Consider the following 21,444-nt stretch of genomic DNA (forward strand, 5'->3'; position numbering starts at 1 on the left):
GAGTGATGCCGTCATGCCACTGGGTAGATTCGGGTTCAACCCCTGCCTCTGTCATGACCTTTGGCACATCCCGCCTCACCCCTTCGGGCCTCAGTTTCCTCATCTGTGAAATGCGGCATGTGGACTCAAGGGCCTCATGACCTCCAGGGTTCTCTCCACTTCCTGCTTCCTCTCCCAGCTCCTCCTTCCAGAAGCTCCACTGGGAGGAGGAGCCCAGGCCAGCCCCACTTCCTCCTCCTCTCCTCTCCAAGTGCCACTCCCCACCCTCCAGACTTCTTTCTTCCCTCAGCCTCTGCTCTTTGGCTTTCTGTTCTGCACCGTCTTCCCTCTTTAGCGTAAACTCCTAGAGGGTAGGGGTTGTCTTCCCTTTCGCTTGTATTTCTACTCCCAATATAAGCACAGTGCCTGGCACATAGTAAGCACTTAATAAATGCTTGTAAGTTTGTTGAACAAGAACCCACCAGTTAGAGGCAGGTAGGTGGCACAGTGGATAGAGCACTGGCCCTGAAAAGTCAGGAGGACGTGAGTTCAAATCCGGCCTCAGACCAAACACTTGACACATACTAGCTGTGTGACCCTGGGCAAGTCACTTAACCAAATTGCCCAAAACAAAACAAAACAAAAAAACCAGAATCTAAGAACCCACCAGTTCTAAGAAGTTACTACCAAGAACAGTTTAAAAAGTGCTCCTAAATCCTGAATTTCCATGCAGTCCTGGGCATTTATGCTCAGCCCAAACAACTGTGTTCCGCTCCCCAAACTCTGCAGATTTCCAGAGATGATGTCTATCTGAACAACCGAGTCCCATCAGGGTCTTTTACAGGCTGTCACACAGAACAAGCCAGGCAGGGGAGCTGCCGATGACTGATTTATCAGAAATAGGACCCCCCCCTCCAATCTGACCATTTCTCTAAGCAGGGCCCTGACAGACCAGAAGGGCTGACAAGGGAGGGCCTAACACAGCAAGAAGCCTCCTCCTTCCCACAGTCGGACAGTTCCTGACAAGCCAAAAGAGGAGACAGCCTAGAGGGGCAGGCTTCTGGCAGGTGTGGTGATCTCAAACACACATCCTCAGGGGTTGTCAGCCACACCCTGCCAGGCTGCTCTGCCAAGTGTGAGCAGCTGATGGAGGCACTGTCGAGAGAGACACCCCGAAACGAGAATTCACTAGTGCACCCCGACCAGCAGCCCAGGGTTCTCTTTGCAGATGGCTGGGCACTGACCACCACCAACACCCCGATCTCAGGACTTCCTGTCTTTCCACCCGGCCAGCAGCTGAACTCCCTGTTAGCGTGTGAGCTCCCTGAAAGCAGGGCTGGAAGCCTAGCACTCAGCGTGCAGTGGGTGTCAGAAGGCCTTAATCCGAGCCATTCTCTCATGCAATAACCCAAGGGTCGAGGTTCTCTCTAAGAAGCCCTAATCCTGCCTTAAAAACACTGCAAACGAGGAAGTGCATGGGATGTGGGGAAACAGGACAGAGCAAGGCAGGAGAGCCAACAGTTAACAAGAGCTGGCTTTTATTAGGTACTTATCTCCCTGGATCCTCCCAATGACCCTGGGAGGCAGGGGCTATTAGGATCCCCATTTTACAGATGAGGACACTGAGGCCCGCTGTGAAACCACACATTCCTAACTCCAGGCTGAGTGCTCTGCTCACTGCACCTCCCAGCGCATCACAATGCTGTAACACTCACGTCTCTTTGGAGTTTGGCCAAGTCAGTCAACCAGTCAATCAATACGCAATTATTTAGGTCGAGGTCTAAAGATTAAATTTCTGCTGGTAACTTCTCGTCCTTCACCTGTTGCTGCTCATCTAGCCCCAGCGGCTGGCTTACGTTGCATGGCCTCTGCTTGTGGAGGGCAGGCAGGCCGCCCCTCGTCCCCCAGGGTTTCCTTTCCCCCTGCCCTTCCCTCTCTCCCTGATCACGCAGGGCCTCCAGAAACCCTTCCTGGGGAACTCGGTTGCCGGGGGAGGGAAAGAACCAACCTGCAGGGTGGGCCTAAACCATGACTTGTTCTCAGAATTCAAGAAGATGGGGTGGAACGTGCAAAACCCCCTGTGCTCCCAAGGAAGCAGCACGCTCTTGTCAGCCACTGACAGAACAGGAGGAGGCTTCCCTGGCCAAGAAAGGGAGGCTTCCCCCTCTTCTCACTGGGAGACTATCCTTGACCACAGGAGGGCACGGGCTTCATCTCAGCCTCCGGCCAACACCCTGCAGCACGGACAGAAGGCCACATCATTCTGGGTTCTAGGTCATCACGGAGCCTAGAGCTCTTACTGTGGGAGCTGGTGTTTTTGGTCGAGGCTGGTCCAAAGGGACCAAAGTGCACAATCTTCTGCCACCAGCTTGGAAAGGCCACGCCCCAGGGCTGACTCTTGTTTTGGAGGTAGCCCAATGCCCTCGGATCCCTCTTGGAGCCTTCCTCCAGAATCCTTCGGGCCACCCCCTGGACACTCTCAGGATCTTCAACTGGGGATTAAGACAGGATTATGCTAAGCGTGCCACACCTCCTATTCAAATCAGACACTTCCTGGCTAGCAAGTCACTTGACCTTTGCTGCCTCAGTTTCCTCCTCTGTAAAATGTGGATCATAACAGCCCCAACCTTCCAGGGTTGCCACCAAGGGCAAATGAGATCATATTCGTAAAGCCCTTGGCACAGCAGTGCCTGGCACACAGTAGGTGCTATACAAATGCTGGCTATTTATCATCATCATCATCATCATCATCACGTGTTGCCTTTACTAAATTTTTTATTTTCCCTGAAAGCTAGAAAATTCCTATGCCTCCTAAAAGGCGATGGGGGGATGGCTCCTAGCCCCAAGTCAAATCTGCCAAGCCTGAATGCTCCCCAGGGAGCAGATACTCCCAGATCCCGAGGTATCAGAGAGAGCAGCTGAGGATGGGTTGGGTAACAGTCCATCACTGGGCAGTCTCTGCTCTGTTGCTTCGTGGGCTTCTCAGAAATGAAGGGGCTGGGCTCGGGGGTCACTCTGGCCTCCCCATCGCTGATATTCTTGGACTCTCCAAGATCCACATGCCCCTCTGGAGAATGGGCTGGGCAGCACACGGGCCTTGAAGGCCGGGGGAGCGGAGGCTCGGACATTACCGACGCGGGAGGTGGGGGGCGGTTCCTCTTCTGCGCTTGCTGGAGCCGGGTATAAAACCTCTGCTTAGGGAGCAGGCAGGGACAGGAAGAGAGGGCGAGGGGAGCCACGGCCTGGCAGGGGGAGAGGGCTCTGGGTGAGGCTGCACAGGTGGATGGAGAGGGCGTGAAGGAGCCAGGGACAGGGTGGGGGGGCTTGTCTCTGTGCCCCTCCGAAGCTCGCCCCCCCGCCCTGCCTCCTGCATGTGGGACTATCTCCGGTTGAGGACGTGTCTGGACAGAATGTAAGCCCCCCCTCCCCCTTGGAAAGGGGATCCCAGGCCTGGTGCAGCATCTGGCACACGTCCTAGGCACTTGGTCCAGGGTCGCTGATTCACAGATGGGTGAGAAGGGGGAATGGAAGAGAGGGGGAGGAGAGATGGTACAAGGATGGAGGGGGCATGGGGGAGGGCACAGTCGGGGTGGGGGTGGATTAGGAGAAGGGGGAAGATGTGGGAATGGTGCAGAGGGGAGGGCGGGTGGAAGGGGGGATAGTACAGAGGGAAAGAGGACAGTGCAGAGGGAGGGGGGAGAGTGTAGAGGGGGAGGGGGACAGTGCAGAGGAAGGGGGACGGGGCAGGAAGGGGGATGGTGCAGGGGGGGACAGTGCAGAGGGGAGGGGGACGGTGCAGAGGAAGGGGGGCCGGTGCAGAGGGGGAGGGCCGGTGCAGAGGAAGGGGGGGGCCGGTGTAGAGGAAGGGGGACGGTGCGGAGGAAGGGGGGATGGTGCGGGGGGAACAGTGCAGAGGGGGAGGGGGCCGGTGCAGACGAAGGGAAGGGGGGGCCATCGCTGGGGGAGGGGTCGGGCCGCAGCCCCCAGCCCAGCCGGGCCCTCACCTTGTGCCGGATCTGGCCGGACGTGGACACCTTGCGCAGCAGCTTCTGCGGGGAGCCCGGCTCGGGCTCGGGCTCGCTGTCGGACGAGTCCTCGGGGCCCGCGGGCCCGGAGCCGGGGCCTGGCCCGGAGCCGGGGCCGGGCGCTCCCGGGGCCTGCGGGGCCGCCGGGGGCCGGGGCGGCGGCGGGGGAGGCCCGGGGGCCGCCGCCATGCTGCTCCCGCTGCCGCTGCTCCCGCGGCGCCGACTCCGCCTCCTCCCGGGCCGGGGGGCCGGGCCGCCTGTGGGGGCGGGGCCGCGAGGGGGAGGGGCGCCGCCTGGCGGCGCCGGAGACTACAACGCCTGCGCCTGGGCCCCGCCCCCGGCCCTCCCCTTCCCCCCCGCGGGCCTCTAGAGGGGAGGGGGGAGGGGAGGAAGACCTGGGAGGAGGCGCCGGGAGGCGGGGGAGAAGGAGGAGGCGGGGGAGGGGAGTGGGAGGGGAGGAGGAGTGAGTCTAGAAGGAGGAGGAGGGGGGAAGGGCAGAGTGGGGTCTGCGGGGGGGGGGGGGGGAGGAACGGGACGGAACTGAACCCTAGGTAGAGGTGAACCACCAAAAGGCTGGGAGCAGGAAGGGAGGGAAGGGGGCTCCCTGCTTTAGAATGGAAACCCCTGGAGGGCAGGGACCGAACCCCCCCCCCCCAACCCGGCCGACAGAAGGAGGCGCTTATTGAGCACTGGCCCACTGACCCGACCATGGGGGCGCCCAGGCCGGAGGGGGGGGTCTGTCTGAACAGACATTGGGGACCACCCAGTCAGCGCCTCGGGAGACCTTCCCTTGGGCCTGTTCCCTGGTCTGTAAAATGACGGGATTGGCCCCGATGACCACTGTGACCTCGGTGTCCTCCTCTGTAAAGTGAGGGCCTCTCCAGCCCCCTCCGGCTCTGCAGCCATGAGTAGCCAAGGTGTGCTCAAGGATCCGCTTTAATCCTTACAACACAGAACCTGTATGGAGGTGCTTGCCTTCTCAATGAGGGTGGGTGGGGAGGGAAGAAGGGAGAGAATTTGGAACCCAAAGTTTTAACAACAAATGTTAAAAATTGTTTTCACATTGAACTGGGAAATAAGAAATACAGGCAATGGGGTATAGAAATCTATCCTGCCCTACAGGGAAGTAGAAGGGAAAGGTGTTAAGAGAAGGGGGGAAGGTGATAGAAGGGAGGGCAGATAAGGGGAAGGGGTATACAGAATGCACACCGTCTTAGGGTGGGGAGAGGGGTGAGATGGGGAGAAAATTTGGAACTCAAAATCTTGTGGAAGTGAATGTTGAAAACCAAAAATAAATAAATCAATGTTTAATATTTTAAAAATCCTCGCAGCAACCAAGGAGTAGGTGCCCTGGTCATCTTGAGGCTAACTCGGGTGAAGTGACTTGCCCAGGGTTACCCAGCTAGCAAGTGGCCAAGGCCATATTTGAACTCGCCTTCCAGAATTGAGGTGCCTGTGGCTCGAGTGTTAGAGTGTTAGAGACCTGTGACTTATGCAAGGTCTCATAGGTAGTGTCAGATCTAGGGTGCAGATCGAGGTTCTCTGACTTCAGATCCCATGCTTTTTCTACAGAGCAGAAAGTCCTCCCTCTGATGGGGGGCCAAGATGGGAAATCGTTGGTCAGCCATGGAGGGCCAAGCAAGAGAAGGACCGAAGACGTGGTGTAGAAAGGAGGGTTGGGGGAGAGAAGCAGAGACCAAGCTCCTTCAGAATGGATACCTGTTGCCTGGGAAGCTCTGCCCCCGGACTAAGCCAATCTTGAGAGGGGAGAGACTGAGGAAAATTGGTTTGGTCGCCTCCAGGAGGCAGCTGCTACTGCTCCTCCAAGAAGACTCCTAAGCAGCAAATCTTGAACAAAGATTTGGGCCACAGTTCCTCGTTCCACTAGCAGGATCAGGATCTTCAGATGGTCCCACTCATCCCATCCATTCACTCTGACACACCCCAACCTGCACAAGCTTTTCATCCCGGCCCAGGAGCTCCTCCCTTTGTCTTCTGTGTCTTTCCCTGAAGGACCGCCAGGGAGCTTGAGCAGAGAGCAGGACCAGCACAGGTTTGCTCAAGGGATGGTTTGTGAGCCCTCGGAAAGAGAAGCTGTGATGCTGGCATCGTCAAGAGCTCACTAAGACGAGCCTGTCCTCATTTCCTTTCTGGATGATAGACTAAGAGGAAGTTATGGAATTTGAAAGTTAAAAGGGCCCTGGGTGATCCTCTGATCAAATCCATACACCAGAGACATCCTCACTATAATAAGTGCTCCTCCAGCCCCTGCTTGAAGAGTCCCAAAGAGAGGGAACTCACCCGAGGCAGCACATTCTACGTTCAGACAGTGACATCAAGCCTAGATTGGCCTTCTTGCCACTTGAAGACTGCCCAGACCCTCCCTCCAGTGGCTCTGGATTCTGCCCTCAGAGGTCATGCAGAACAAGCCTGATCCTTTTCCACCTAAGAACCCTGCAAACAGGGATCCCCAGGCTAAAAAGCCCCATTTCCCTCAACTGACTTTTAAATGGAGGGGACTCAAGACCTTTCACCATCTTGGTCTCCCTCTCCAGAAAGCTCTTGATCTATCACCATCCTTAAACTGACTGGCCCAGGCCTGAGCACAATACTGCAGATGGGATCTGACCAGGACAGAGTGCACTAGGCTTGTTACCACCTTGTGCCTCACTCTCTCCTTCAGAGTCATGGGAGCCCAAAAGGCAAGACATAAATCGGGAAGACGGTGATGGCCCCAGAGCAGTGGGAGACCTTGGCCTTTTGAAGCTAGCCTTTTCCTAGGTCTCAGTTTGTCTGAGGCAACACCCATTCTGTGGTTAAAGGCTAGGTAAGAATTGAGGTACTTTGCCTTCACAAAAGAATCAGTCAGGTAGGGGAAGACTCTCAGAGTTTCCAGCAAGAACTGAAATAATTGCTAGTTACACATATTCTGAGCTATCAAAACCCAAACAATGAGCAAGTGAGGCCTGGGCTGGGCCCTATTATTGGCCAATCAGTGACAGCCAGAGTGATTTGGGTTTAAAGGCATAGTCCTTAGAACCTGTCTGTTTTCTTTTTCCTGTGTAAATAATCAATTCAACATGTTAACCTCAAAGCTGATTTCTTTGACTGTGTTTCCTTCTGGGCTTCCTTCTGTCCTCCTCGTGCATTTTAAAAATGCTTCCATAACTCTTCTTTCTTATCCTCATTTTACAGATGAGGAAACTGAGGCCTAGTGCCTTGAAGGTCATGCAGGTAGTAAGTGGCAGAGAAACATTGGAACTCAAGGCCTCTGACTACAGGTCCAGCCCTTTATCCATTATGCCACCAATGAGCAATCAGTCAGCATTTGCTAAGCACCTACCACAGTATGGGCTGTGTGTGTATGATTATAATGACATAACGTAATGACATATAGTAATTTAATAACAATAATAGGAACACACCTTCACCTGTACTGAGATCATGGACCAAATTTATTTCACGAAGGTTAATGTGGAATCCTTTAGTCAGCTTTAGAAAACTACCCCAGTAAGTACAGGAGTGGGGAGAGCTGTCTTGGCACTGGCTGCTGGGAGAACGGCAAACCACAGGCTGGGTGGGAGTCAGCGGGCTGATGCTGACATGGAGACCAGGGAACCCCAGTGTACTCTCAGGCTCCGTCCCCCAAACGAGGGAAGTCAGCACCAGAGTCTAGGCTGGGCTGCTCAGATCACAAGTGGAGTACTGTGTGGACTTCTGGACACTGGATTTAAGCAGATGGTTGACAAATCGGAGAGTGTCCGGGGAGGGTGAACCAGGATGAGGTGAGGACTTTAAGGCACATTGGGAGAAAAGCATTTGGAGGAGGTGGGCCTATGACTGAATGGAAAGCAGGTGGGATTTGGGGTCCAAGGACATTGGGGAGCCCCTCGATCCCTCTGGGCTCCTCTGTGAAATGAGCCTCTGAGCTTCCTTTCAGGTAAGGGGTTCACTTCTCAATGAGCTCTTCCAGAACAAGAACTGGCCTGTCTGCCTTTCTTTTAACCCTAGTGCTTACCACAGTGCCTGGCACAAAGTAGGTGCTTAATAAATGTTTACTGACTGTTTATTGACTGCCTGACCGTGACTCTGTGAGGTAAGGAGTTCTTATTAGCCCCATTTTACCGAAGAGGAAACTGAGACTCAGAATTTAAATGACTTTGTCACGGTCACACAGCTGGTAAGTGGGAAAGACGGGGCTCGAACCTGGGCTCCTGACTCCCAAGCTAGAGCTGCCTACTGTACTCTATTGTCTTTTCCCATTCTTTGATAAATCATTTATTTCAGCAAGGCCAGCCGGTCAGTAAACATTTGTTAAGAGCCTACTATGTTCTGGGTACTATGCAATGCACTGGGTATACGAGGAGAGAAAAGAAAGATAGCCCTGCTCTCAAGGTGCTTACAGTCCAATGGGTTAAAGACAACCCACAGAAGGAGTTGAAGGGAGAGGGGTAGTCCTGGAGAGTCTGGGGGATGGGGATGGGGAGAGGATGTTCATCCTTTGTTCTGAAGGAAACCTTTCCCCTGGGAGGGGATGATGGAAAAGCCCAAAGGAGTACAGCTGGGTAGGAAATGGAGAGATGGAGAGTCCAGGCTCCTGCCTTAAATGGAAGTTCTGGGAGGAGCTGGCTACTCCCACCCTCCAATCAGAGGAGCCCCAAGGACAGAGGATACTGATGAGGTGTGAGTTCCTGGGCTGATAGATCTTGCAGGATGAAGAGGTCCCTGAGGGACGGTGGGGAAGTCCAAAGAATTGCAGCAGGGTGGAAACTAAAGAAAATCCTAGGATGTAGGGGAAGGAAGGCACCGCAGGCTGGGGCTGCTGGACAGAGCAGTGGGACAGTCAGGGTCCAGCGAAGGGCTGAGCCAACTCAGGATACTACTGGGGGGGGGGGGGCCTGGCTGACCTGCAAGACTGCTGCAGGGCCTTTTGTCTAGAGAGTGGGGGGGGGGAGGGACTGAGCTACAGCTGATTTCAGCTCACAGATTATGCCTTAAATAATTAAACAGACGGTAGTGTTTCTCCAGCCTCCCAACAGAATAGAAATACTCTGCATTTCCCCAGAGTTATAGATAATGAATGACGAAAAGAAAGGGCTCCCCGGTCTTTGGTGTGTGGTTATTACAACTGGGAGATGGGGATACAGAAGAGGGGCTTCAGCCTTCTCTGGGAACCCTCACCAACCTGCAGCCACCCTGGCAGATTGGGGTTGGAGGGGGAGGGGAGTGTCTGCCACAGCCATTCTCAGAGCTCTAGGGGTAACCCTGGGGCTGCAGCTAACATTTACTCTTGAGCCCCCACTGCTGTGCCTCCCATCAACCAGGCAGCTGATTCCATTAACTCAACAACAACGAAAGCGACTCAAAAGGTAAAGCAAAAATAATTACCTAACATTCTACGCGTAAACAGGGGCACACCCTCAAACAGCTGTGGGGGAGAATGGGCATAAACTAAAAGTGCTGCAGTGGCCTTGGGGTAACTTCTCTGGGGCTGTCCTTCCCAAGGTCCCTGAAGGGCAGGAGCTTCATGCTAAGCTTCACTGGTCCATTCCAACACTGTTTTAATATTGCTTCATCCCTGGGCTAGGAACACTGTTGCTAGGCCAGCTTGTTCTGCTGCTGGCATGGTGCCATACTCTTCCAGAAAGGGCAGAGATGCTTAGTCTGGGATTTGCCAAAGCTCTTCCGGCTTTGCTTCTTTGGCTGTGCTCTGAAGAGTTTCTATCTCCTAGGCATCAGTTCACAGAGCAGTGGCCTCCCTTCCATGCATCTCTGGGTCTTTTGTTGGACCCAGGTTTCCCAGTTCATGGCTGGGGCCCCTCTGTGAGAAACCTCACTTGAGCTTAGGTTGATTAACCAGTACATGACAAAGTCCTGACCTCTGCTGTCTAAGCCATAACTGGGAAACATTTATTTGTGAAGTAATCATAGAACAATTCTGGGGTTCAGAGTTCCTTGGCTATTAGCTCCAAAGTCTCCTTTGGTTCATATGAGAATGAGCAGCTGGAAGACAAGATGATGAAGCTGTCTTTGCCCCGGCTAAGTGCATTGTTTCTGGGGACCATTTTTCTTAGTGTTTTTCATACGCAAGTCTCACATCTGTCTTTGCCTCTCCTCCCGTCATAGGACTAAGGGACCAACTTGTTCTGCTGGTTGTGATGCCCTTTGGCAAGGGGCCAAAGCACATATGTTACTAGATGGGGCTCAAGTGTGGTACTCACTGGAGGGGGCCAAAAAATGGGGGAAACTCCATGGGAAGTGGCCTTTTCCAGCTAATCAGGAGGGTTCCAGGATGGCCTCCATGACATTCTGTAACACCCGAGAGGCAGGGTGACATAGTTGAAAACAGACAAATTCAAGTCTGGCTTCTAAGCGGGGTGGCCATGGAACTCAGCATTCTAGGCTACTCTCTCAAACTGGAAGCTGCTGACAAGGTGCTGATCTACATGGTAGAAAGCATTTCTGTAGGTGGGAGTTCCCTGTGCCAATACAATCCAGCTCCAATAAGAAAAACCACATTTATATATGTAAGGGGTGTGTGTTTTGTGTGTTATTTTGCCCATGTAGGTTATGTATATCCACATGGGTCTGTCCAGATGTGACTCCCAGGGAGGCAAGAACTCTAGTCTCCCCCCCCCCGCCCCTTCCCTTCTCACCAGGAGGGAAAGAGGAGGTTGAAGTCACAAGGTGGGTGCTCCCATCTCCTCAGAGAGAGGGGGTATCAGGCTGAAACTCTTATCTATTGGCTTCTTTGAATATTAGAAATAATTTTTTAGGTTCAAGCTGCATTCCTGCTCACTATCCCTTGATGTGAAAAGTGCCCTAAAGTATATATCCAAAACTTCCCCACCCATACCAGTTCCATGATGAATACACATGGCAAATAGCAAATAAACTGATTAACCCAGATTGAAGCGAAAGAGAAAACAGAGAAAATATACATAGGAAAATATATGCCACGAATTACACAGAGTAAATAAGCTCTCCTGCTGAGAACAAGATGAGAGAGCAGAGAAAGAGAGAGACATACACACAGAGACAGATAGAGACAAAGACAGACACAGAGAGAGACAGAGAGGGAGACAGGGTGGGGGAGGGAGAAAGGGAGAGGGAGAGGGAGAGAGAGAGAGAGAGAGAGAGAGAGAGAGAGAGAGAGAGAGAGAGAGAGAGAGCGAGAGAGAGAGAGAGCCCGAGCTCTTAGCAAAGGGGAAGTTGCTAGCTGGGGCAGGACATGATGGAGGTTTCCGGCACCTCTCTATGTTACCTTCTTCCCAGTCTTTCTCTCCCTGAAGAGAGCCTGGAAGTACGTGTTTCTCTCTCCAAGGTCGAAGCCAGAAGATCAGAACTCTCTTCTCAATGGCTCTCACAAACAAATGGCTCTCACCCTCATGCAGGTGCAGAGCATGGAGTAATCAATCTCTACCAGCTGGGAGAGGCTCAGTCCTTTGAGCCAAGAGTACCTAGCTAAGTCTTTGTACTTATTTATTAATTGTTTTTCATTATACTTTGTATTTGTAGCCCAGGTTCGAGCCTGGAACATTAGTATAAACCACTCCTCCTTGGTTCTTTGTATGAGTTTTGTATTTTTCCGTGTCCATGTTCGCCACCAATAGAATGTAAGCTCTTGGAGGGCAGGGACTCTTTCATTTTTGTCTGTGCCCTCAGTGCCCAGCAAAGTACACTTAATGTTTGTTAAATGGATGAATGAGTGGTGTAATTGTTTAGACTTAAGAAAGGGATAGAGAAAATGTTACTAATGCAGATTAAATTTACAAGTGTGTCAAGTGCACCCCCCCACCCAGTGAGCTGGTTGTTAAATATTTACCAGCACATCCCTTGTCCCCAGTCACCTAAAGCAGAAGGAAGAAGGAACTTTTCTCTGAGGCCTGTGCTGAAGCTTCCATGATCCTGTTAGACATTGCCCAATGCCAGAGGATTGAGCCCACAGCAATGATGGTAGTGGTTATTTTGCATAAGGTTTTGAATGGAAACATCAGGTTTTTCGATCAGTCAATCAAAAAAAAATAGTTAATGGCTACTATGTGCTAGGCGCTGGGGATATAAAGATAAAACTGAGACAGTCCCTACCCTCAAAGAGCTTTCATTCTACTTGGGGAAACAACACCCGAAACAGAACCCAGGCAGTTTGTAGCAGCTGGGGGATCGGAAGAGACTTCGAGCATCCTTTGGACTCACAGGAAGCTGTCCAGATCCCTGAACTACATCCAGACTCTCCCTGAGTCGGCAGGGTCGCTCACAATCCTTCCATCCTATCCTCTCCAAATGAAGCCCTCCCCTATAACCTGAGTGCAGAGCAACTGCCCCACCTGGTGGCTAAGGCTGGACACTACATCGACGCCAGTCCCCATCCCAAGCTCTCCTCCCCGGGCTCTAGCCAGCAGCCTCTGGAAAGAAATCCCTCCACTCCATTCCTCTTTTCCCCTGGGTTCTGGGAGGCCTGAGAGGATGAAGACGCTTGCAGTATCTTCCGGATAAGCTGCTAGCTCCGCAGAGGGATTCTGAAATAGCAAACAAAATCAAACACAACCAGGAGCGAGGCCTCGTTCTCTCTGAGACATTCTGGGCTGAACAGTCTCCTGCGTCCCCGGGTGAGGGATGGTTTCCAGGCAGCTGCTTGGCTCTTGTTTGCAGACTATGGAAAGCTCCCATCCCTACTGCCTCATCTCCTCCCCTCGCGTAGCTCCCCTCCAGCACCTTACTGTGCAGAGGGCCAGGCTTCTGACAGGGCAGGTCGGTGGGGAGAGGTAACATTGACCTCTAAAGGAATCAGCCCACAGCAAAACTTCTGTTGGCTTAGATTCAGGTGTTCAGGTAGCCTTTTCCAGAAAAAAAGGACATTGGGGTGTATGAGGAAGAATGCCAGATTTGTGGGACTGTGCAAAGGATACCAAGGACCTGGGTTCAAATCCTGACTCTCCCACTTATTATCTGTGCAGCCTTAGACAAGTCATTTCATTTTCCTTAGCTTAGTCACCTCAGTTCTAAAATGGAGGAGTTGGATTCTGTGACCCCAATCCTGTGAATCATTGCACCCGCTCTCTTCTCTAGCCAAGAGGAGCTAGAAAAGTGCTTAAATCCTTCTGAGTTCACACTGCCAAGCTCAGATGTCACTTACATCATTTTTTAGCACAGAGCTGGGCACATAGTAAAAAATGTTGGCTGTTATTACCATAGTCTGAGATTACTGAGAACAGCCCCAGGGCCAGAGGGGAAAGAGCTACTTTGCTGGAGAGAGGGTCTGTACTCTATGATAAACTTTATTATCATCACTTGATACTTTTTGGAGTATTTCCCCTCTACTCACTCTTCATTTAAGCCTTTCACCGTATCTGGGAGGTACAGAGTATGAGAATGAGGACATTCATTTTAAAGGTGGTGTATTTGCTTCTCAAGAGTAAGATATGAAGGATGAGGAGCTCAGAGAAGTAGGCAAAGACTTGTATGAACTGATGCAGAGAGAAGTGGACAGAAACAAAATAACAATATGACTTCACTAATGCAAGTAAAAAGAGCTCTAACAGGGATAGGACCGGAGGGTTACAATTAGCGGCCCTTGAGGCCAACCTCCTCATTTTACAGATAAGGGAAGTGAGGCACAGAGAGGTCAGATGACTTGCTCAGGCTCACATAGTGTGTGTCTGGGGCATGATTTGAACCCAGGTCTTCCTGATTCTCAGTCCAGTCCACTACCTCTCAAAATAGGAGGGGGGGACCTCTATGCAGAGGCACCATAGATGTAGAACTTGAGAATAAGCCATCTAGTCTAAGGATCTTTATTTTACAGACAAGAAACTAAATCCTAGAGAAGTTACGTGACTTGTCCACCATCATATAGGCAGCAAAGGGTGAGGGAGGATTCGAACCCTGGTCCTTTAACTCTAGGGTCAGTGCTTTTTTCACTTTAGAATGCCGAGTCTGAAGGAGTCTAGAAAAGGGTGGTTTTGATCCATCACCCGATGGGTCATAGGCCTAGTGTGCCCTTGCTGTGCTAGATGAGAAAGCACCTTTCTCCTTTGAGTAGAAAGGTGGGACACTGCACTGTCATTTGTCACTGCTTTGGTTGAGACTGCTTACCTATTTTTCTCTATTATACTTTTTGGAGGAGGAGAAATGTCTATGAGTGAATGGAAAATCATTTACCAGCATTACTTACCGTGTTATGTGCCAGGCCCTGAACTGAGTGCCCAGTTATCTAGAAATGACTGAGGTCCAAACAAAAGGCATCAATGAAGTTGGGTTTGGTTTGGGGTTTTTTTGGTAATATAGCAGGAGGCACATTGGCACTAGAGTCCAAAAACCTGGGTTCATATTTTGCCTTTAATGTCAACAAACCTTTATTAAGCACTTATTAAGCGCCAGGCGCTCTTCTAGTGCTGAGGATCCAAAGAAAAAGGCAAAAGCCCTCAAAAAAAAAACCCCACCCAGTCTTTGTTACCAAGAAGCTTGCATATTAATGTGGGAGGCAGCTTGTACATAAACTAGTACATTGAAACATAAATAGAATCTGAGAGGGAAAGGCATTAGCTGGTGTGAGGACCAGGAATGACCTCCTTTATGCGTCTGTTTATGAGGCTTTTATGTCCTACGACAAATTAATTTTTGTAAAGGTACTATGCACAGTTGAGAAATATATATATATATATATATATATATATATATATATATATATATATATATATATATATATATAGAGTTGTTTAGTTATTTCTGTCATGTCTGGTTCTTTGTGACGCCATTTGGAGATGCTAGCGTGGTTTGCCATTCTTTTCTCTAGATCTACAGATGAGGAAACTGAGACAAACAGGGTTAAGCGGCTTGCCCACGATTAGTAAGTGTCTGGGGCCAGATTTGAATCCAGGAAGATGAATCTTCCTGACTTCTGGCCTGGCACTCTATCCCTTGTGCCGCCTAGCTGCCTGGAGAAATATGTACACTCCTTTCTGTTTCCATTCAGTAACTGCCAGGGGTCTATCATTTATTTTTTTTCCTAACATGCTGTTCAGTCCTTACCTTCTGCTCATTTTTGTTTTGTTGTTGTTTTGGTTGATTGGTTCATTGATTCTCCGTTAGGTGATGTTGCTTAACTATTTTTTTAATTATATTTTTAGGTTATATTTACCTAGAATTATAATTTGAGGTGTCCTACTATTATACTTTTGTTGCCTGTTTCTCCTTGTAATTAATTTAGCTTTTCCTTTAAGTATTTAGAAGCTGTGCTATTGGGTCCTTATATGTTAAGTACTGAAATCAATTGATTTTCTAAGTTACCTTTTGTCAGGCTAGGTGGTACTGTGGATAGAGTGCTGGGCCTAGAGTCAGGAAGAGCCGAGCTCAAATTTGGCCTCAGATACTTACTACTCGTGTGACCTGGGTAAGTCACTTTGCTACGTTTGCCTCAGTTTTCTCATTTGTAAAATGAGCTGGAGAAGGAAATGGCAAACCGCTCCAATATCCTTGTCAAGAGAACCCCAAATGGGGTCACAAAGAGTTGGACACGGCTGAAGCAACAGGAAAGGTTACCTTCCAGCAAAATGTGGTTTCCCTCTTCATCTTTTTAAATTAATTTTATTTTTGCTGTTTCCTCATCTAAAACAATAATTGTGCCTCCTGCTTTTTTGTGTTCAGCTGAAGCATTTTATTTTAACTCCTTAGTTTATATTTATAGATATAAATCTATATTATATACATTTATATTTATATTAACTCCTTATTTTAATTCCCTGTGAGTATGTTCCAAGGGATGACTCCTAAAGGAAGCCAAAGGAAGTCATGTCCCTTGCCTAAGTCTCAGCTCCTTAATCTGTAAAATGAGGGGATGGGATTAGACGGGCCCTAAGAGGCAAGCTAGCCCTAGATCTAAGATTCTGTGAGTCCCGTACCATAGGCAGTGAGGTGGTGCCACAGTGCATAGAATGCTGGACTTGGAGTCAGGAAGACCTGAGTTCAAATCCAAGCTCAGAGACAAACTAGCTGTGGGGCTCCAGAGCACATCACTTCACCTTGGCCTCAGTTTCTTCATTTGTAAAAATGGGGATAATCTATAATAAGCTATCTCCCAGGACTACTGTGAGAATACAGTGAGATAATGTTTGTAAAGTGCTTTGCAAACCTTGCAGTGTTCTATAGTTGCTAGTTATTATTATTATTCTGCACACTTACTTTTAAACATTTTTTTCAAAAGTGAAAGAGGGGCTACAGAGACCCAGAAAAGTTAAGTGATTTGCCTGAGGTTGCCCAGCTGGTTGGTGGGGCAAAGCCATGAGGGGAACAAAGGTTTCTTGGATTCTAGTCAGGGCTTCCCCCTCTAACACAAGGGGAACCCCTAGCCACAGAAAGAAGGAACTGGGAGGTCACAGATACAGCTCTCCCATCGGTCAAGAGAGTGTGAGGTAGGGAGAGTGCCAGGCTCACGCTCTGGGCGGGGGGGGGGGTCTGGAGGGAGAAAAAAATCTCCCTGCTCCTTGGCACCTACTAAATGCAACATCAGCATTTTTCTAACTTTCAAGCCTTCTCTCTCTCTGTCTCTCTGTCTCTGTCTCTCTCTGTCTCTCTCTGTCTCTCTCTGTCTCTCTCTCTGCTGTTGAATATAATTACCTCTTATGGTGAGTTCCTTGGGCTCAGACTCCAGTAAGAATAACAATAAGAGTTATTGGTGACCATCTGTACAATGAAGGAGTTGGGACCCAGAGCCTCTGGTGTGCCTTCTGTCTCTAGGATTATGGCCCTTATCAGGGGCTTTGGGCCTTTTGGTGTAAGAGACCCCTTGGGGCAGTCTGGTGAAGTCAATGGGTACCCTCTCAGAATTGTGTTTTTTAATGCATAAAATAAAATACATTGGATTGCAAAAGATATCAGTTTTATTGTAATAAAGATGCAATTTCCCCCCCATCCAAAATCAGTCCACACATAAAATCTATCCATGGAGCCCCTGGGAAACTGTGAAGCCAGTCAATAACCCCTGTTCTACGACATCCCCCATCCAGCCTCTGAGGCCTCCAGAGAAGGGTGTTTCAGGGTGCCCTCTTGGCATCCTGTGCCGCTTTGGGGCAGCTCCAGGAAGCTAGGAAGACAGCTAAGAGATTGGTTTGCAAATCAAGCCTGAATCCATCTCTTGATAACTCCCACCTGGTTCCTTTTACCTTTTATCACCTAGAATGCATGGGATTACCCTCCCCATTCTGATAGCTTTGCTTGGACAGGCCCCCATAACTGAAGGCTTCTCTTAAAGGGATCAGCCCAGGAAAACCTGCTGGGACAATCACCTTCCTCCTTCCAGACCTGATGTTTTTATTAATTCAGCCTATCTTCTCCCGTAAAGCCTCCTCTGATGCCTCATAAGGGTGTGGAGGTGAGCCCCGATTCTCAAGGGTTGGGCCAACAGAAAAGCTCTGGCAAGTCCCACTTCAAGAGGAAGGCTGCAGGTAAAGACCAAGCCCTAAAAGATCTGCTAGCCCACCCTCCCCTACCCTTGCTGGATTTCTTCCTGGGCAGGATTTGAAAAATGCAAGTTGATCCATAGAGAGCCAAGGGACTTTGAAGTCCTTCCATTCATCCATCCATCTACCCATCCACTCTTCCATCTCTCCACCCATCCATCCATCCATCCACCCACCCACCCACCCATCCATCCATCCATCCGTCCGTCCATCCATTTGTCCTACACTGGTTGAAGTCATCAAATCCTTTTGGGAAATGAGAATCAGTGGAAAACTTTGGCAAAATGTCCTGGAAATTTTCCTTTCTGGAACTTTTCCTTAAACATATTATAAATGCCCTTTTGTGTGTGCCAGATTAGATGTTGGGGACACAGAGACAAAAGCAAAGTAGTGCTTGCCCTGAAGGAGTTTACAATCCACTGGGAAAGGATCTGGCCAAGAACAAGGGCAGCCAGGGTGTGGGGCGAGGCAGAGGAGAGATCCTGGCGAAACTCCCTAGGCAGGGGCTCTTATCCTGAGGACCTTGAACTTGACTGAAAAATATTTTGATAACCATTTCAATATAATTGGTTTCCTTTGTAATCCTATTACTTATTTCGTTCATAAAACAGTACTAAAAACATTAAAATAAAACATTACTGAAAACTTTTTTTGAGAAGGGCTTTATCAGACTGCCAAAGGGATCCTTAACACAAACAAGGTCAAGACTGCTCAGGCAGGGAGATTGGAAGGGAGAGAGAGGACTTTCTTTGAGGGAGATCAGGAAAGGCTGCATGGAAGACTAGCCCCTGAGACAAGGCTGGGAGGGACAGAAGGATTACCAAGGGAAAAGAAGAGGATGGAAGGTGGGATGGCGCGACCAGGGTCCTGTTTAATCACTGGCCACAAGGCCTGGGAGTTTCTGTAAATGCACAGAAAATAGAGAGGGCATGAAGAGTCCAGCGTCGCTAAAGTGGGGATGGGGCAGGCGCAGCCAGTTTTGTGAAATTAAGCTGGAAAGGTACATGGGAGCCAGCCTGAGCTGGGCATTAAATGCCAGGCTGACTTTGCATTTTGCCCTAGAAACAATAGGGAGACACAGGGAAGTGGCAAAGGCACCTCAGTGCCCAGCTATCATCAGTGTCTCATCTGCAGCTGCTGCTGAAACATCCACCCTGCAGCCAAATAGGATCTGTATCCTTGGGCTTAACATAGTGTATGACACTCGGTAAACGCTGAAGTGCTCTTTCAGTAATTAATTATCAACAAATCCGTCAAGCCCTGGACAGAGCTGGGCCTTAGGGAGATTATTTTGGCAGCAGTGTGAAAGATGGATAGGAGAGAGAGTGAAAACTGACAAATTCCAAAGCCATTACCCCTGCCCAGGCAAGAAGTGAGGAGTGACTGATCCAGCCACCTGTCTACTTCTTATCTGATGGATTTCTTCATAATTAAAGTGTAACTTGAGTGGTACAGAGCATTCACAGCTTGACTACTTGTGTGACTTAGCAATAGTGTTTCGGTGTAATGTTAAAACCTTGGGGGGCGGGGCAGCTAGGTGGCACAGTGGATAGAGTTCTGGCCTTGGAGTCAGCAGGACCTGAGTTCAAATTTGACCGCAGACACTTGATACTTACTAGCTGTGTGACCCTGGGCAAGTCCCCTAACCTCAATTGCCTCACGAAAAAACCCAACCAACCAAACAAAAAAACCTTGGGGGGAGGCGTCCACTTCCCCTCTTCCTACTCCACTCCCCTTACTCCACAGCAATTTCCCACTCAGTCTCGGATTCGACTCTCCTGTGTGGCAAGGAGTACCTCCACCTCCAGAGTCTCAGAGGAGAAGGTGGATTGTGGACTCACTGCTCCAACTAGCACCTGCCTTCCCCTGGTTGGGCTTCCTCTCCTGAGCACGTGATCCAGCATCAGCCTTGAGGTGGGTGTGTCCAGCTTTGGAGTTGTCTTCCTGAGCTGCAGAAGTCTGGAGGTCCTGTCTGGCTGCAATGGGTGAAGCGGGCTGGCAGCAGAAGCTTCTACGTAGCATAGGACAAAAGGAATGGCTCAAGCCTGACTGTTTTACCAGCAGACAGTGCAGAGTCAAGGCAAAAGGCAAAATGCCCCATCAGCCATCATACCTCCTGCCTTCTGGTTCAATAGTTATAAGTTAAGTTATTGAATCCTGTTTTAAGTTTGTTTTGGTGAAATGCAGGTTTGAGAAGATTCTGTGTTTAGCATTCCTTCTAAGTGTAGGAAACACAGTTGTCTCTTCCACATTGCAACTTTCTCCATTGGGGTTTCAACATATCCGCAGGTCGGCATGAGAAATTAAATGGGAATCTTTTTGGAGTTTTGCAGGGCCCACAGACAACATGCGAAGGCTAGCAGAGGAGGAACTGAGACAGACAAGGTTAAGTGACCCAGATGTGAACTCAGGAAGATGAGTCTTCTATTCACTGCACCACCTGGCTGCCCCCATAATGGGCATTCCCCACCCCGAAACGGGGAAGCTCAAAACCTTGCTTTCCCCTAGATAGAGCCAGCAAAACAAGGAACTCATTTCCAGAGCAAAGTCAGCATTCATCCTTTTTTTCTCCAGGGACTCATCTGCATATGATTCCTAAACAAATATGGAAGCTAAACTAATTATCCTAAGACCAGATGGAGTACTCATTGAGGGAAGGGGCTTTCGAGCCAGGAAAAAATAAAGTGAAATAGGGCATTCTCCTATCCTTTGACTGGAGGTAACAAATAATCCCAGGGCTGACCCTTTGAGGAGATCAAAGAAAAGCTTCTGCCTCAGCTGAGCTGGAGCATTCAGAATATCCAGCTGAAGACAGGCAGGAGCTGCCCATTGAAGGGGCACTTCGTGCTGAGGTTGAGCAATCTGCCCAATCCAACCTGGTGAGAGCTTGGGTGCTTGTTACGAAGACATTCTGTCTCTATTCAGAGAGAGGAAGGACGGCTGAGGCGCAGCAAAGCTGGAGCTGTGGGTTACTTTGGCCATGTGGGTTCTCTACACGGATGTCCCAATACTATTGTACTTTGAGTTAGCGTGAGCTCTTCCCCACTTCTGGACTCTGGATGTTTTCATGAGAGAATACGTCCTGGTTTGGGAAAAGATGCTTTGTACCCATTATTCTTCATGTTAACCATCAATTATTAATTAATATTAGTAAAACCAATATCAATTAATTATTAATATTAAGTAATATTGTTATTCTTTCTAGGCCCTTTGAGGAAATGCTTTTGCTAAAGAACTCAACGAGGTGTGGTAAGATATGCCTGTAATCCCTCCTGCTAGATCACTTGAGCTACAGTAGGGCTAAAGCTAACTGGATGAGTCCACATAGCCTCCAGGAGGTAGGAGAGCCTCCAGGCTTACTAAGAAGGGGTAAACTGGCCTAGGTTGGAAACTGAGCAAGTCAAAGCTTTCCATGTCAGTCAGGAATGGGCTAGGTACCATGAGCATTTCCAGCCTGGGTGAGACAGGGAGACCCAATCTCAGAACAACACCAACACTCACTGTGTCTGCTGGCTGTTAATTATTGTTAAAGGGAAGCACACTGGTGGGGGCTCGTGAGTTAGTGTTTAGTCAAACCCCCTTCATTTTACAGATGAGAAAACTGAGGCTCAGGTGAAATGACTTCCTAAGGCTGGTAGTAGGCAGCATTTGAACCTGGGTCCTCTGACTGCAGTCAGGGCTTATCCAGGCTCACCCAGGCCTGCCTTCAGAGGAACAAAGGCTTTCTGTCTTTAGACTCAGCAAGGCAGGGAAGAAGAGAGAGATTCTAGGGAAAAGAGCTGATGATGAAGAAGGGTGGGAGCTGGGAGGAAGGAAGTGAGCCCAGAAAAGAGAAGGGAAGGGTGAGGACAGGAGTGGGGAAGAAGAGATGGCATTTCCCCCAGACAGTTCAGTGTGGTCCCAACAGGCCTCTGGCTGTTTACTGCACTTGGGACCAGCTGGAGCCTCTACAATCGGCTTATCCGGTGGATTCTCCTTGTGCT

The 21,444-nt window shown here is 49.8% G+C and overlaps 1 protein-coding gene and 1 long non-coding RNA gene across 4 annotated transcripts in view; one reads left to right on the forward strand and one right to left on the reverse strand.

Annotated features, from left to right (window-relative positions):
* DGKD (diacylglycerol kinase delta) overlaps positions 1-4,155 on the reverse strand; it is a 123,124-nt gene extending 118,969 nt beyond the window's left edge. For 2 of the 3 annotated variants that reach the window (XM_078154630.1, XM_078154629.1), the window contains exon 1: positions 3,984-4,154. The gene's annotated coding sequence lies outside the window, so the exon portion shown is untranslated. Of the gene's footprint in view, positions 1-3,983 lie in introns of all 3 variants that reach the window. The other variant, XM_078154627.1, reaches the window with a different exon arrangement.
* Positions 3,207-7,103, forward strand: LOC144457460 (uncharacterized). Its single transcript, XR_013486771.1, has 2 exons — positions 3,207-3,490; positions 5,577-7,103. It is a non-coding gene; the product is annotated as an uncharacterized LOC144457460 (long non-coding RNA).
* The last annotated feature ends 14,341 nt before the right edge of the window (positions 7,104-21,444 follow it).

Source organism: Phascolarctos cinereus, unplaced genomic scaffold, assembly GCF_003287225.1.
Source record: "Phascolarctos cinereus isolate Bilbo 61053 unplaced genomic scaffold, phaCin_HiC Scaffold_5;HRSCAF=322, whole genome shotgun sequence".
Lineage (NCBI taxonomy): Eukaryota > Metazoa > Chordata > Mammalia > Diprotodontia > Phascolarctidae > Phascolarctos > Phascolarctos cinereus.